The sequence below is a fragment of the Patella vulgata genome, chromosome 4, assembly GCF_932274485.2.
Source record: "Patella vulgata chromosome 4, xgPatVulg1.2, whole genome shotgun sequence".
In the NCBI taxonomy this organism is placed as follows: domain Eukaryota; kingdom Metazoa; phylum Mollusca; class Gastropoda; family Patellidae; genus Patella; species Patella vulgata.
The window spans coordinates 83729112-83748317 of NC_065882.2; the positions used below are offsets into that span (position 1 = coordinate 83729112).

The 19206-nt window shown below is 37.3% G+C and overlaps 1 protein-coding gene across 2 annotated transcripts in view; it reads left to right on the plus strand.

Annotated features, from left to right (window-relative positions):
* LOC126818814 (growth hormone secretagogue receptor type 1) overlaps window positions 1–19206 on the plus strand; it is a 134099-nt gene that overhangs the window by 16381 nt on the left and 98512 nt on the right. The window contains exon 2 of one of the 2 annotated variants that reach the window (XM_050546410.2): window positions 17537–17711. The gene's annotated coding sequence lies outside the window, so the exon portion shown is untranslated. Of the gene's footprint in view, window positions 1–17450; window positions 17712–19206 lie in introns of those variants that run through there. The other variant, XM_050546411.2, reaches the window with a different exon arrangement.

Genomic DNA, 19206 nt, shown 5'->3' on the forward strand with positions numbered 1-19206 from the left:
AGCGCCGCACTAAGGGGGCCATCTTGACTCGGTTGTACTAAAATAGTTTTAAGTGTCATAGTAATTATTGGCTCGGATATATCTGATCATGTTTTATACGAATCACGTCTCAGGTTGAAATATGTTATTCCTATTTGCACGTTCATTACATGCCTCGTCCATTACGTCACAATTCCCAAATAGTCCATTTGTAAGATTTTATTAGACATTAATGATCAATGATTGCTTTTTAATGTCAGTCACCCGCAACAAATACTGTTTTAATAACATAGACATCTGAAAAAATAGCTTGAACTTCATCTCAATAACTTAAATCTTACATTTACACATCGTATAAATATAACTGATATATTTAACATCTTCACGTGTAAATCCTCACATTAAAGGCCATTTGGTTATTCGGGAGAAAATGGTTTAATTTTACCACATTCTGTACCACACTGATCAGCAGTGAATATTCGCTAGGCCGCGACACTCACTGATAAACATGACTTAAAGAGCAACAATTATTAACTTTTTTCCTCCGACAAATCAAATTATAAAACATTTTTTTATGTATACTATTCAAAAAAAGTAGGGGATATTTGATTTTGGGGGCATAATACTAAAATATGCAAATGACTATGAAAAAAGTCATTATAGAACCTAACAGAAAAAACATTTCCAGTTACATGTGACGCCCAAACGCACCAATAGCTACCGCATGGAATGCAGGTGATGCTTGGGATCATCATGGGGGTCCAACCCAAGATTTGCACGACTCTGACTTTGAATGTTACAGTCATTGTGGCATTGAATTCCAGGGTGGAAACATCAGTTTAATTGTTTTAGTGACCAGAAAACAAATTTTGATATGCGTCGGCTTACCCAAAATGAAAGGTTACGTGCCCTTGGCATGCTACAGATCGGCACAACACAGGCGGTTGTGGCGCGGACGATGAATGTTTCTAAGTCTGTCATAAGCAGGCTATGGTCCAGATACCGTGATACACAATCTGTACAGGACAGACCACGCTCAGGTCGACCAAGGGCGACAACTCAAGCCCAGGATCGATTTATCCGTACCTTGGCCTTGAGAAATCGTGTCATCACAGCAAAACAGACACTGGTGTGAGAGTGAGTGGCCAGACGATTCGGAATCGACTGCATAGGGGTCACCTTCGCGCCCGACGTCCTCGCGTGATCCCTTGTTTGAGAGATCATCACATTCAGGCAAGACGTCGTTGGTGTAGGGATCGTCAACACTGGGATAATCGACGCTGGAGCAATGTGATGTTTTCAGATGAGTCAAGGTTCACTGTTGATTTTTTGGACAGACGTAGGAGGGTGTGGCGTCGTCTAAACGAGCGCTTCCAAGACGTTAACGTCATCAGACATGATCGATTTGGGGGTGGTTCTGTTATGGTGTTATGAGGCATCACTGTTGCTGGAAGAACGGCTTTACATGTTGTTGCAGGGCGTGTTACAGGCCAGTACTACCGGGACAACATCTTGGCAGTCCATGTTGTGCCGTTCGCACGACGTCATGGCCGCCGTTTCATCTTCCAGGATGACAACGCAAGATGTCACAGGGCCATAATCGTTACAGGTTACCTCCAACAACAGAACATCACCACATTACCTTGGCCAGCACTGAGTCCCGACCTCTCCCCCATCGAGCATGTCTGGGACATGCTTGGACAGAGGTTACGTCAACGTCAACAACGTCCTGCTAATGTCCAAGAACTTGCTGCTGCGTTGCAACAGGAATGGGACAATCTGGACCAAAATGACCTTAGACGTCTCATTAGGAGTATGCCACGTCGGATCAATGCTTGTTTGGCAAACAGAGGAGGATTTACCCGTTACTGACTTGGTTGTGATGCTGTGGTAACTTTGCTGTTTGACCCCGGGTATCATTTTACCCTTATAATGGTCAGTCTGTGCCTTACTTAGTCTAACGATCATTTGGAATAAATCGATGAATGTGAACTTCATTTCATTTTGTCATTTGTTTCTTCGTCAGTTTCATTAGGTGACTTTAATAACACTTAAAAATCAAATATCCCCTACTTTTTTTGAATAGTATATTAGGAAAATAAATAAAGTCGTTTGACGTATTTGTAGGTAAAAATTATTTCCTAATTAGTGTAAATGGGTATTAAAATGAGTAAAAGACTCCATTCCGCCCGAACTAGTAACGTCTTATGTAAACAATGCACCTGCTATTGAGCCAATGATTGACGTCGTGTGATGAGACGTCACGTGTTAAAGGTAATCATCTATTACAGAGATATTAGAAGACTTTCGTAATCCTCTGTGAAACAGATTAATTCTGTACCTGTTTAATCATTACCAACTTTATGAACTTTTGCATTTGCAACTGCCTGCCGTTTCGGTTTTAGACACATAGCGAAGCGAGGCAATGCATACATTCTGGTAACTCATAGCAAGGCGAAGCAAGACGAAGCTATATTATATGCACTGAGTTAACACGAAAGCAAGACGGATAGAAGGGGTATGGGCTTCCATAGTTAGCAACACGCGCTACCAACTACCAGTAAACGTGCTTCATTACCAGAAACGAATCATTCCATATGACTGGGCATAACATTGTACCCCCTAAGCCAACCTCAGACCGGTATTCCTTATCCCCTTGACGTTTACGGATATTTAATGAACTAGGAAGATGTTGTCTTTGGTTTGTTAACTCTCTACCATCCATTAGCACCAAGATGGTCTGCTGCACACATACTGTAAATGATTTTTAATAAAAATGGTATACACGCAAATTTCATGACAACATCAACATCGCTAAAGTTATAAAGTGATACGAAATACGTTTAGTGCCATAAAATGATACGAAATACGTTTAGTTTTTAGTGTCATAAAATGATACGAAATACGAAATAGGTTTAGTTTTAACTAAACGTATATCCTATCATTTTATGACTTTTGCGATGTTGTGATGAAATGTGCGTGTTACCAATCAACAACGTGTACTTCTTCATATATCAAATTATAAGCTAGCTGACATTAATCGACATATTCAGATGTTATAATGCATACATTCTTGTATCTAATTAAATCATGGAACGTCCTGTAAAAAAAGTTGTTCTGTGTTTACCGAAGATAAATACACACAAAGATAAAAACAACAAAATAATAACATGCACTTCTGGTATGTATAAATCACGCTAGATTATCTGCCCTTAGTTTTCGTTTTCAGAGAGAGAGAGAAGAGAGAGAGATGGCGTTTAACGTCCACTCGACACAAACTAAGTCATTTCTGGACTAACACATGGTTCAATTTTATTTCCATAATTTGCTTGCGCGTAGGGGTCTTTAGCAGTGGGAGGAAACCGGAGGACCCGGGGAAAACCCACGAGGTTTGACAGGCGACCCTACTCCTTGTCAGGTACAACCGGGGAATCGAAACCCCGCCAGTTTACTCAATGACACACCGTATGATACATGTGAATAAACCGTATAATAGATAAGTCGTAGAGAGACCAATACAGTACCACGACAATATATTACAATAACTGTAGCGAGAACGACCATAGCTAACTAACCTCTTGTCTCTTGTCACTGGTCCACGACTCAGTCGTTCGAATATCGAGAACGACCATAACTAACTAACCTCTTGTCACTGGTCCACGACTCAGTCATTCGAATAGTAAGAAAAATCGATATCGCGTGTGCACGAATGCAAGCACATGAACGAACCCTTGGCAGTTGGAATTCGATGAAAATTAATGAACCTACAGCATAACGTGCATGGCACGTGTCCATCTTCACCAGCCTGCTTGGTTCACTAAAGTAAGCTGCTAAACTCCATTTTCAACATGAAACTGTCATATTAACCGTAAACTATTTATAGTGCAATGATGCCAACCAACTATAGCGAAGATCTTATCAACAAATACATTTATAGTTAAGTGCATCTTTTTATGTGTTATTCTCTGAATCTTATCTCAAATAGAACATAATGGTATTCATCTACAAAAAAACAAACCGTTTTACATAGCAGATTTCACCAAACTCACTCAAATTATTCCAACTTCTTTATTTCCGTTTCATTGACGAGTATTTCTCACTTGAAAACATCGTAAATTACGTTTGAAAGTGATAATGTAATTAAGATTAGATTGGTTGTTTATCTGATTAAGATAAGACAAGATATTCTTGATGGTGAGTGCGTGATCATAGAGTTTTAATTGTGCGTCCATTGACAACGTCTGTCTTTGATGTTTCAACCAACACGATCTTTGTAAACAAAATAAACATACACACTATACGGCCAACAGTCAGTTATTCTATTTAATTATCATTAATCAAATTAAAATATATTGCGAGACGTTTCCTGTGGCGGGTTCACGTAGCTAAGAGATTTAAATCATTGCTATCTTTCAGGTTGAATTTATTTCAGTTTTGTTTCTAGAGGACTTTATCATGTTGGTTTGTCTGGGCTTTCTTCGCCCTTGGTTGAATATTGTTTAATTAGAAGTTAAATGAAATGAGGTTTAACGTCTCTCTTTGCCAGGCCCGCCGTGTTCGCCCTGTCTAACCAAGACGTCTCTCCTTGTCAGCCCGTGTTCGCCGTGTCTAACCAAGACGCCTCTCTTTGCCAGGCCAATTGTGTTCGCCCTATCTAACCAAGACGCCTCTACTTGTCAGGCCAACCGCCCCTCAATAATGTCAAGAGGTAATTAGTCTTTCAAATTTTGAGGTACTTTTTCGGTCAACACCGTGATCCCCTGTTTAATGAGCCACGGCCTTACTAACTGGGGTGGTTAGGGCACACCGTAGGCCTAACCCCATCTTCATTAGTCCCGGACGTGGACGATAACCCGCATTTCATTTCAGTCTATATAAACATTAATCAGAAAAAAACGGATGTGATCCTTTAATCATTTATTGGTATAAATTCCATGTAATTATGAGTTGGCGACGAAACCATTAGATTATAATAAACGGTCCCTAGAGGTAATATAACAATAATAAACGATCCCTATAGATAAGACAACGCTATATAAAACACAACCATGATATAAATCAATTATTATGACGACGAGTAAAGCAGATGATTTAATTTCATTAATTACTCACACTCTCCACATTTTTATATAATTGTTTGGATATTTTTGTTTTCCAGTTTTTTTTCTGTTTTTCACTTAAAACATCGTGGAGCAGATAATTACATCTGCCCTTGTTGTATTGGCTGTTTGATCTGAGTTGTCACGGGTAATAAAAGTGCTGATGTTATTGTCAATTATGGAATGCTGCAACATAGTCATAGATAACAGGTTAGTTTAAAAGAATCCGCCAATTGTTCTATTTTAGTAGGGGTTTTTTTTAAAAAAGAATCCGCCAATTGCTCTGTTTTGATGTATAAACGAGATTGAGTTATTTACGCAACTCCAATAAAATGAATAGTGCTGTTATTATACATAGTGTAATATTAATTATAGGTCTTGTACCCTTGGAGAAAAAAAACTAACTAAAATCGTGTGCTGACAAACTAGATGATTAAAGATTAAACTAAATGATATTAAATTGTTTCAATGGCATTTATTTCAGTAATTGAACTGGAGTAATAAGCAGTAATTGTATTTCATGGAATTGTGACCTGTATAACTGATATTAAGAATACAGATTAGCTCTTCTTTCGTAACCACAGTTCTTTTACACCCCAATTCGTAACCACAGTTCTTTCACTCCTCAATTCGTAACCACAGTTCCTTCACCCCTCAATTCGTAACCACGGTTCATTCACTGCTCCTTTCGTAACCACAGTTCTTTCACCCCTCAGTTCGTAATTCTTTTACTCCTCAGTTCGTAACTACAGTTCTTTCACACCTGAATTCGTAACCACAGTACTTTCACCCCTCAATTCGTAACCACGGTTCATTCACTGCTCATTTCGTAACCACGGCGGTTCCTGCACCGTTCATTTCGTAAATACAGTTCCTTCCCGTAACACCACATTTCGTAACCACGGTTCCTTTACACCACATTTCGTAACCATAGTTGCCCCATCTCTTATTTGGTAAGCACGGTTCATCATCTCTCATTAGAGTAGAAATCATAGCTAACACTAGATAACTGAGTTGAACTAAACCATTTCGAAGAAAAATGAATTGAAGTACACGCGATTTATATACAAATGGGCTCAACTTTACAAGATTTATAAGAAAAATTCGAAGAACTACAGCAGACCCTACTGCTACTGCGACCCTACTCCTTGTCACGTACAACCGGGGAATTGAAACATCGCCAGTTGACTCAATGATGATTGATAAGGAAACAAAGTTGAACTATAAAAGCTTTATAAGGAAAATAGAGTTGGAACTAAAAAAACTTTTTAAAAGGAAAACGAGGTGCACTGTATAAAATTGATAAATGAAGTTCTCTTATCACTCCCGTGTGATGAGAAGTAATATAAACTAATACGCAGACACTGCTCCGTGCACTACATACGCCACTTCCTACAGCTAATGGGTGTAAAGGTGAACACTATATCGGGTGGACCAAACAAAATGAGTACAATATTGAAAGTGAAATCCAAACTGTATTGTACATATATTATTCACATATTTCACATGTCGTACAAACGGTGAAATAGTGTCAGACGGGGAACATCATTGTTGACCATTTGTTTACGAAAACTGGGGCGAGTTTGATGTGACTTCTCAGTCCGGCAAAAGATAATTTTACATTCTTTAATAAAACTAGTACTATTAACACTATCTGACGATGAGCCTGTAATTTGGAGTAAAGTTGTCAGACATCTATATTGTATGAAACGTTAATTCTCCCGTCAAAAGTCAAACCTAGTAACTCACTTTTTTTTTTATCAAAATTGACATAGGACCAAATTTGTAGTTACTAGCGTATGTGCTTCCTGTTGTACTAGATATTCCAATCTTTTGATTTTGTAAGCAGTTACACCCATGACACAACCTAGCAACTTCCTTCATTTGCCTAGTATGGCACAGACAAACCTAGTAACTCAATAGTCAAATCAATGGATAAGCTGGGGTTTAATATTCATTCATTACGTTTTCCTTTCTTTTCTCCAAATAAGAAAAACGTGAGTTAGTTTAGTTTAGTTTAAACAATATTTTATTCAATAAACTGAAATGGATTGAACAACAGGCTAAGGCCTATATACGTTCTCTCCAAACATATAAAATAACGTGAGTTACTAGGTGTTGCCTTTTGACGGGAGAATAATGATACAATACATTTCGAATTATTCCTCTTTAAAGACTATACCCGTTTTTGTTCTGGGGCATCCGGTATATTTTAACATTTCCCAATTACAACTAGACATGTATAGGTTAATTAACTCGAGGAGTGCATATAAGATAGGTCTGTTTTTTATGATTGTATGGGATTCTCTTACGTCAATAGATTTAAATACTGAAAGCAAGAAAGGAAATTTACTCCATTTTAATGGTTTAAGTATGACAAACAGTGTCAGCTTTGGCCCAGGGCATTAACTACAATAACACCCATGTCTCCTTGCTAGCTTTCATATTCAGCTGAATGTTTTGTATGTGTTAAAATAATAAATTGTGACAAAACATGCAGACATTATAAAATCATGCGGGTGATATGTTAACCTGTATTGACACCTTATTGGAGAACTGTACAACTATATACATTAGATGAAACTAACTACATCGGAATACAGCAGGGGCACTTTACACAGATACACGTTTAGATATTGGAGATATATCACTGAGTTGAACCAATGAAACATTATTTAACGACGATTTCTTCATGTCAATGAATATATTTCATTACGACAACAGATGTGATAATTTTATTTGATGTTAGATGATGAATCTACAAGAATAAAACCAAAAAATATTGATGTGTTTAGTACAGGTGATTGTAACGGTGAATATTTAATACAGGTGATTGTAATACATGTATTTAATACATGTGATTGTAATATTTAATATATGTGATTGTAAAAGTAAATGTTCATGTCAAGAACTGTAATAGACACGGTGTTGATGTGGTCTGATACCTGTATATACAGTTTAGATATTTAAACACTAAACGTAATTCGAATCGTGTACTGTTGTGTTTGACTGATGACAAGAAAATATGTGTTTATATTCCAATAACTTAAAACGGAGGATGACCACACCACATACAATAATGCTAGACAGACCACGACGGATGAAACAGGGTGAAGGGTTATTGGGATTGACTGTAAGAGCTATCGACAGGTAATGTTATATATATATATATATATATATATGTATATTTGGGGAGACGGGTGGGTGGGGGTCACGGTGGCTAAGTGGGTAAGACACTGGCTCGCTAGGCTGGAGGTCGGTGTTCGATCCCTGCATTTGCCGTACAGGACGGAGGGCCTGACAAGGAAAGCTATCTAGTCATTCGGATGGGAAGAAAAACCGAGGTCCCGTGTACACATTGGCGTTCACGTAAAAGATACCTTGACAGTTGGAAGTCGATATAAGAGTAGGCCGTAGTGCCGCGGTCCGGGCAAAATGTCCCTCATAGCACACTGTATGGTGTCTGCCCGTCTTCTCTAGCCCAGTTCGGAGCGGAACAGTAGGACGTTAAACCCATTTCATTTCATTTGTCCTTTTCAACTTGAAATCTGCTTCCCTCGTACGATATGTATCAAGCCCATACATCATTGTAGGTAACGCCACTTTCCCTTCAAAGTTAAATGTACTCCCACATGTTTTGACAAATATTTAATCTTTTGACAGTAAGTGCAGGTATATCGCACCACATACTATCAAAACCCAAAAAACAAGACCTTAGACAAGACACATCAGCTAAACATATATTACAAGCAATGAACAACATCACATCAAGAGTTATTGCCCTTATTTTGTCGGGCTCTTTCATTTCGATTTTCCCAAAATTCCAATTCAACCTTCATTATGGTGGAATGGCGATATATCTAAATGGTTTTTAAATCGGAAAATAAATGGTGACCTCTAGAGAACCCACAAGATAAAAATGCGATTTTTCGACCAATCAGGTGCCATAATCAGGAAAGTTACATTCGGATATGTGTGATTATCAAAAGGAACCAAGACCTTTATGATAAAAACATATATTTAAAGTTTCATCCAAATCGGATAACAACTGTGACCTCTAGAGGGCCCACAACCTAGATATATACCATATTTTTACACTCTTTGCGTACAAAGGGCGGCCATTATATCCGTCAGTTTTTGTCTGATTTTCACGAAATTCAATCTCAACCATCATTAGTGTATAACTGTGATATATTCACACGTTTTCTTTTAATCGGATAGAAATTGTGACCTCTATAGGGACCACAAGCTCAAAACGCGATTTTTCGTACAATCAAGGGACATAATTCAGGAAGTTACGATCCGATATGCGCGAATATCGCAAGATAGTTGAGTTATAAACATGCATTTTGCATTTCAAAATTGTGACCTCTAGAGTGTCCACAAGCTAAAAGCGTGATTTCCGTACAATCAATGGAGATGATGTAACAGACGAGAGACGAGAGATGATGTAACAGACGAGAGACTATGTAACAAACGAGAGACGAGAGATGATGTAACAGACGAGAGACGAGAGATGATGTAACAGACGAGAGACTATGTAACAAACGAGAGACGAGAGATGATGTAACAGACGAGAGATTATGTAACAGACGAGAGACGAGAGATGATGTAACAGACGAGAGATGATGTAACAGACGAGAGAAGATGTTACAGACGAGAGAAGATGTAACAGACGAGAGCTGATGTAACAGACGAGAGCTGATGTAACAGATGAGAGATAATGTAACAGACGAGAGAAGATGTAACGGACGAGAGATGATGTACCAGAAGAGAGATGATGTAACAGACAAGAGAAGAGAGATGATGTAACAGAAGAGAGACGATGTAACAGAGGAGAGACGAGAGACGATGTAACATACGAGGGACGAAGTAACAGACGAGAAAAGATGTAGCAGTTATGCGTTGTATCTAATAACCGAGATGCACACATGTTCGCTTAATGTCACAGGAGATTACTCTATACACCTGCCGTATGATTTCATACATTGAAAACGGTTTATTGTAAATATTTCAACTCTGCTAATGCGACTGACATTTCCGATAAGCGTTATCGATGTGCGCTTTAGTGTTATAGGTTCATTGGAAGTACGAATTAATTCTCGGGATTTTCCAGTCTCGGTTTCCTTCGTCAGTAGAGCGGGGATACAGGCCAGAGTTTCCCCGGTAGTAGAGTGGACTAGGGGGGTGTTTTTCCCTGTCAGTAGTCCTCTAAGTACCATAGTAACATGCTTAAGGGTGAATCTTGCGTTTTGATTGGTCAATTAGACACTGTCGATTTGACAATAACACCCCTCTGTTTTAGTAATTTCTTTTAAAATACTAAAATAACATGTTACAATGTCGATAAACACTTCCTGTTTCGTATTTAGAGGGGGGTTATTGTCCAATAGACATGTCCTGTGGTTTTACATTAGAACCCGCGATACATATGTCCTGATTATAGAGAGTGTAGAATTGAAACGAAATAAAACAGAAATATTTAACGAAAATATCTTGATTGATAAAAATCTTATTTTTATAATTTGGTAAAGAAATGTTAATGAGATAACTGACAATAAAAATGTGTTATAATGTATAATAATGTAGGTTAGTCGAACAATAAATGTCAGTTTCAGTTAGTTTATCAATTTAACATCTAGTATTATGTATACAGGTATTATACAGGTACAGGCATCAATCTACCTTCATCCCTTTCTCTTAATGACCACCTTACACGTGTCATACAGTTAAAGCCTAACAACTTATACATTGTAGTTATTTGGAGAGATGGGGGGGGGGGGGGCGAATGGTTAGCACGTACGCGCTGTATCATACGGCCTGTCATTGAGTCAACTGGCGTGGTTTTGAATCCACGGTTGTACGTGACAAGGAGTAGGGTCGCCTGCAGTCCACGGTGGCTAAGTGGGTAAGACGCTGGTTCGCTAGACTGGAGGTCGCGGGTTCGATCCCGGTGTTGGCCGAGAAAGTTCATCGGGATTTTCCGGCGTGGTTTCCCCCATGAGAATGGTGCGGGACGGAGGGCCTGACAAGGACAACGCGACAAGGAGTAGGGTCACCTGTCCAACCTCGTGGGTTTCCCCCCGCATCCTCCGGTTTCCTCCCACTGCTAAAGTCCCCTACGCGCAAGCGGATTATTGAAATAAAATTGAACCATGTGTTAGTCCCGATATGACCTAGTTTGTGTCGAGTGGACGTTAAACCCCATTTCTCTCTCTCTTTTTCTATTTGGAGAGATAATTGGGATGTCTCAAATAAAAAATTGAAACCAAAAATAACTTTAGTATCCGACGTTTACACAATCAGGCATTTAACAGTTATATTAAAATTAAGAGAGAGAAAGAGAGAGAGGGGGGGAGAGAGAGAGAGAGAGAGAGAGAGAGAGAGAGAGAGATGGGTTTAACGTCCACTCGACACAAACTAGGTCATTTCGGGACTAACATATGGTTTAATTTTATTTCAATAATTTGCTTGCGCGTAGGGGTCTTTAGCAGTGGGAGGAAACCGGAGGACCCGGAGAAAACCCACGAGGTTGGACAGGCGACCCTACTCCTTGTCACGTACAACCGGGGATTCGAAACAACGCCAGTTGACTCAATCACAGGCCTTGTGATACAGAAAATTAGAAAGGGTTATGAGATATTTTAAAATGGTTCCATGTACCAATGTTTTCAATCTGATTGAAATACAGATCTATATTTCGTTTCGTTTTTTTTTATAATTTCAATGGCCTCTACCACATGAAGATCTGACCGGTGGTAGTGGAAGGTCCTGTCATAGGTCATACGAGCGGCTTTTGAACCTATGACGTCAGACATTGATTAATCAATCAGCATTGGTATTTCGAGTGGTTTACCCACAGTTCCGTGCATGGCTCGGCTCGCCACGATGTCGCTGTAACAGACCGTTTCATTGGTTAATCCCTCACTTCAACCAAAATGTCCGTAATATAACAACTCTTCCAGATCCTAATGTAGTAAAGACAAGTAAAATGTAATTTTGAACTATAAAAAACGAAACGAAATAGGATCTGTGTTTTATTCAGATTGCAAGGTTTTCAGTATTGCTTTTAGTTGAATGGTTTATGCCTAGGTTAATTGTGCCTTAATATAACATGAATGTATATAAAGAGATTTATATTCAAGTTTTCACATACGTATTGAAATTTCTAATCAACTCTGTTCGGTGAAATACGTGAATAGTCCAAATTGAAAGACAGTTGTTTACTCCAACTTCTTCCAATCGTCACGTTTTCCTTTATTATTATTTGTTCGTTTGTGAATCAGCCCCCCCCCCCCCCCACACACTATCTTGTAGGCTATATACTGTCCCTTCTTTTAAAAAAAACATGGAATACACGACTTGTGTACTGATTATAAAACGTTCCGTGTGTCTTAGGTATAACAAATTAGGATCCCATACTATCACGGCAAGATAACAGCATCAATATTGATTGAAATGGACCAATATTGCATTTTAATTCGTGTTTTTAATTTCGAATATTATGGATGATATTGCGTCAGTAATTGTAGAGATAGTTTAGTTATTTAAACAGAACCCTATAGAGTAGAGTTAATAATGTGTATGTAATATAGCCGTAGGGAACTGTGTATGATATGTTATTTATTCTGTAATATTAATATTATCATGTAATATACAGTAACCTCGAGGCTAGAGACACCATATTAACATAATATAATTTAAACAATATTTTATAGACATGCATTTTTAACGCCATGTTCCCCCGGCTATATAGATAGAAAGATATAGCACAATGTATAGCCCAGTGTCTTCCCTTTATGTCTTACATTTGATTTATGGATATATAACTTAAAACAGATTTCTAGGTATTTAAAAAGTAAAAAAATCCATATTGTCTGTTCGAGGTTTCGACACGTAGACTTGTCGTCCCATAAAGATGTCTCGCTAGCCTGGAGGTCGGGTGTTCGATCCCTGCATTTGCCGAGAAAGTTCATCCAGATTTTACGGCGTGGTTTCCCCTTGTCAGTGATGCAGGGCGGAGGGCCTGACAAGGACAGCTGTCTAGTCGTTCGGATGGGACGAAAAACCGAGGTTCCGTGTACATATTGGCGTGCACGTAAAAGATCCATTGGCTGTTGGAATTCGATATAAGAGTAGGCCTTAGCGCCGCTGCCCGGACAAAATTTCCCTCATCCCTCATAGCACACTGTATGGCGTATGCCCGTCTTCATTAGCCCAGTTTAGGAGCAGAACAGTAGGACGTTAAACCCCATTTCATTTCATTTCATTTCCATAAAGATTTAATAAACACCGGTAAAAACACTCACTTATTTGTTTATTACAATGTAAATGCTCACGGCTATATCACAAGGTCATGTGGTGCAGCGTTTTATCGAACTGCGTAAATATTTTTTTTCAAACCCAAATCAAATTCCACGAATTCAACCATAAACCGCATTTTTTATAAGTTGATCATTATGTTGACTATCACAAGTCGTTCACATCTTACACGAGACGCAGCCAAGCGTTTTGTAGGCATCTTGACGGTAAACATGGTCGTCCTAAAGGGCTGTACTAGTAACCATGACACTGGGTAAGGTTATGCCACTAATTACCTTGGAGGAGACCTCCATTAATTATTGTAATAATATTATTATGGATGTGATCAAGTTCGATTACGGTAATGGCATAGATTTTGAAGTGATAATAATTGATGAAGTGCTAATAACAACACTCAATTTAAAACAGAGCCCCATTACCAGGAACGTAAAGAATAATGGTTAATAAATAATTAATAGTTATCATATCTAATCACAAGATTCTGAAAGAATTGGGGAGGGGGGAATGGTTAGCACATGCGCGCTGTATCATAAGGCCTGTCACTGAGTCAACTGGTGGGGTTTCCTATCCATCCGCGTGGGTTTTCTCCGAGTCATCCGGTTTCCTCCCACTGCTAAAGACCCCTACGCGCAAGCGAATTATTGAAATAAAATTAAACCATATATTCGTCCCGAAATGACCTAGCCTGTGTCTAGTGGGCATTAAACCTCATTTCTCTCTCTCTCTCTCTATCTGAAAGAATTAGGAAATACTGTGTCGTTCGTCAGGCGTAAGCCTCTCTATCGCTGCGCCCAGTTCAATTCGTAATCTATGTCTGAGTATATAGAGACAAAATATACATTTACCCAATCTGTAAACAAAGGTCTGTCATATTGATGATATAATTCACATCAGGAGGTAATCTGAAATAAAGTCAGGCACATGTCATATATCCATCTTGTCATGTTGTTAAAGGCTGGATTCATATTTTAGTTTTATTGACTGCACAGTATTCGATTACCGGAGAGAAACCTCTCGTAGAGTTTTAATCATTTGAAAACAAAATTATTGTTTTACCCATATCGAAGATGTGTTTTACCCATATCAAAGATGTTTTTTACCCATATCAAAGGTGTTTTTTACCCATATCAAAGATGTGTTTTACCCATATCAAAGGTGTGTTTTAGCCATGTGTTTTACCCATATCAAAGATGTGTTTTACCCATATCAAAGATGTTTTTTATTCATATTAAAGATGTGTTTTACTCATATCAAATATGTGTTTTACCCATATCAAAGATGTGTTTTACCCATATTAAAGATGTTTTACCCATATCAAAGATGTGTTTTACCCATATCAAAGGTGTGTTTTAACCATGTGTTTTACCTGTATCAAAGATGTGTTTTACCCATATCAAAGATGTTTTTACTCATATTAAAGATGGGTTTTACCCATATCAAAGATGTTTTTTACCCATATCAAAGATGTGTTTTACCTATATCAAAGAAGGGTTTTACCCATATCAAAGATGGGTTTTACCCATATCAAAGATGTTTTTTACCCATGTGTTTTACCCATATCAAAGACGAGTTTTACCCATATCAAAGATGTGTTTTATAATTGAGAAGTTTTAGATAATTTCAAATTGTCAGATTGTGATTTAAGAAGATCGTTTATTTTTAAGATTAACATGCGGGGTTTTATCATTCACAAGCTCCAGATAATATATTGCTTAAAATGCTTTTCAATTTCTAGCATTTATAATCTGAGGATAAAGTAGGGTAATCTTATCGATACATGTGACGGGTAACAGCTTGGTCAATATTTCACAATCAATCCAACAAATATCATATTAAATGGTGTATAAAAGGCTAGCTATTAACAGTATAAATACCGCATTGACTGATAATACTATCGATATATTTAAAGACGGACTCCCAAAATAATAAAAATATACTCTACTTTCAGTTCAGCGTTGTAAAGGAAAACCAGTTCTAGATATATCTAGCATAAGATATATTATTGTGAAACAAACTTGGGAGATTTTCCAGCATGGATTCCCCTTTTGGTCATGCTGTCAAATACAAGACCCGACATTCATCTCAATGCATATAAGGGAAACCCAAAATAAGTTATATGTTTGAAAATACAGAACCTATTTCGTTTCGTTTTTTTATACTTTCGATGGCCTACACTTCATGAAGATCTGACCGGTTGTAGTGATAGGTCGCGTCAGAGGTCATACGAGCGGCTTTTGACCATATGACGTCAGACATTTGATTAACCAATCAGATTGAATACCACCATTGCTATACCGACGTGATTGCTGTAGATTATGGCACCCGACATCACTCAAAAAACCCACAATAACAGATGGATTAATGTATGGATTGATAACGATTTTATTTCACTCTGTAATTAGTTCTTTAATATTTTCTTTAACCACGTGCAAGTGATCAGGGTTAAATAGAATCTGTTTTTTAAACACAAGATTGAAATGACTTGTAGTATTATTGTATAATCAGATTTCCACCTGATTTACGTCACTATAGACGAGTTAATATCATGATTAAATACTGTGATAAACAGGTTTAAATCAATTCGTTTAATACAAGGGTTTATTTTCTTATTAATATAGGGAATGGTTTAGCTGAATGAGAGAGAGAGAGAGAGAGAGAGAGAGAGAGAGAGAGGAGTGGGTTTTAATGTTTCGGCACTAACACATGGTTCAATTTTATTTCAATAATTCGCTTGCGCGTTGGGATCTTTAGCAGTGGAAGGAAACCGGAGGACCCAGAGAAAACCCATGAGGTTGAACAGGCGACCCAACGTCTTGTTACGTACAGCCGGGGAATCGAATGACATGTTGGCATTTACGTAAAAGAACCATCGAATTTGATATAAGTGTAGTACATGGCGCCACTGCCCAGGCAAAATATCCCTCATAGCACACTGAATAATGTGTGCTTGTTTTTAATTACCCAGTTCGTACAGAAAAGTAGGACGATTACCCCTGCACTTATTTCAATTATTTCTCTTCATGTAGAAACCCCCGCTTTAATATTTACCAGTTTACCATCGACCTCGTGGAGAGAATAAACTCCACTCCTTGTAATGCATTGGGTAAAGGTTTTGATAAAGAATCTGTCAAGATTATTGACAGTTTATAGTCGATTTATATTTTCTAATTGTTAATATTTGAACAAGACTTTATTGTTATTTATAACTCTAAAGTGTTAAGTTTAAAGGAACCCGCGGCCTCATGAATAAAAATTCAAATCTATAAAAATTGAAATGAAATGGGGTCCTTCTGTTCTGCTCTGACTAAATTCAAAGATTCGACTAATTTTAAGAAAATCGTAACGACATATAATTTCTACGATTTCCAGCCTGGATTCCCTTTAAATTTACCTAGGGTGTCGGCAATGACAAACGTCTAGTCGTTCGGATGGCACGAAAAACCAAGGCTCACCGGTGTATAGGGTGGTATTCACATTAACGACGAAGCAGTTTTAATTTGATGTGTTTATAAAAGTGCAATCTGATTAAAATACAGATCCTATTTCGTTTCGTTTTTCATAGTTCAAAATTTCGTTTTACTAGTGTTCAATATATTAGGATCTGGAAGAGTTGTTAAATGACATGAGTTCTGGTTGATGTGAGGGATTAGCCAATCAAATGGTCTGTTAAGTCGAGTTCATAGCCATAGAAAACAAACCAAAGCAAATGTTGTATTTACAAATATCGACGTGAAACAACGACGCTGATTGGTTATTCGAATGACTAACAAGGTATGTGAAAAGCCACTCCTATGACCCCTGACGCGACCCCCTATCACAACCAGTCAGATCTTTAAATAATGGGGGCCATCGAAAGTATAAAAAAACAAAGCGAAATATAGACCTGTCTGCGATATCACCTCGGTGGAAGCGGACGTAAAATACAACTAACTCACACATAGACCTGTATATTAACATAGATTTATATAGATTGGGAAAAGTAGGACGCCAAACCCAATTTCATGCCATTTTACATTCTTAACGTGGGCCTTTAATTTGATGTTTTATTGTTTGCTATTCGCTGATCAATCAAGTGTGATATATATGTATATATCTCTTACACTATATGCATACATATGTTTATTTATCTAATTCAGGTGTGACTGTTGATAAAACCCTTCAACCTAAGTTGAAATAATCTACACTTGTGTGTTATATGGGATACTACACTACAACGTTTTAGCCATGTGGAAATCCCGAACAGAGTAGAAGGGGTATCAGGTGTTATCGGGATACATGTATCGAGTTTTGCGTTTTAATTTCGAAAATAAGGTAAGATATTTTAAGTTTCCCTTTTTTTAAATTCTATGTTAGCCGAATTATACATACCTAATTAACATCATTTTAGCCGGATTATACACACCATGTTAGCCGAGTTATACACACTATGTTAACCGGATTATAGATACTATGTTAGCCGGATTATACACACTATGTTAGCCGGATTATACACACTATGTTAATCGGGTTATACACACTATATTATACACACCATGTTAGGCGGATTATAACACCATGTAAGGCGGATTATACACACCATATTAGCCGGATTATACACATCATGTTAGCCGGATTATACACACTATGTTAGCCGGATTATACACACCATGTTAGCCGGATTATACACACTATGTTAACCGGATACACACTATGTTAGGCGGATTATACACACTATGTTAATCGGATTATACACACTATGTTAGACGGATTATACACACTGTTAGGCGGATTATACACACCATGTTAGTCGGATTATACACACCATGTTAGCCGGTTTATACACACTATGTTAGCCCGATTATTCACACCATGTTAGCCCATTATACGCACCATGTTGGCCGGATTATACACACCATGTTAGCCTTATTTTATTTTGAACCACGCCTACATTGGTAATATTTAATTGAATGACAGCGTAAAGGTTTATGGGGGCTTAAAATCACCTTTTACAAAAGTAACTAAAATTTTTAAAAACATCTATTACTTTTGGTATTTTAAATCCTCACTCCTAAATGAATTTCTCACACTTTTCATCACCAACGTAGACGACGCGCCACTGAATATAATATAAAATAGTGAAATGAATGGATATTTGATTTTTATCTCAATGACCTAGTATTAATGGATAAAATACAATATGAAGATAGATTTACTATAAGAGATAACATAATATGGGGTTTAAAGACTGGGGTTAAACCGTGAAATAGCCAGAAGGCATCTACATATCAGAATAGAATATAGGTTTATTTATAGATCAATGAAGGATATATTTAGACCCTGTTTTACATATTTAAATTAACGATATAAATGATATATTTAGACGCTGTTATACATATATTTAAATTAAGGATATAAATGATATATTTAGACGCTGTTATACATATAGTTAAATTAATAACGTATAATTGATATATTTGGATCTGATGTAAATATAGTTAAATTAATAACGTATAATTTACATATTTGGATCTGATGTAAATACAGTTAAATTAATAACGTATAATTTACATATTTGGATCTGATGTAAATATAGTTAAATTAATAACGTATAATTTACATAGTTGGATCTGATATAATGCTGAGGTTTGGTCAGATTCGATAAGATTCTAGATCATTATATTTATATATTGATTTTAACTCCACACACACAAAAAAGTGTGTGGTTGTTTTTTTTAAATTAATGTCAACATTTCTATATTTAAAACGTATAAATGATTTGTTTTTAAATAAAAACACGGATGTGACTGGTACACTTGTGTGTGGTTAT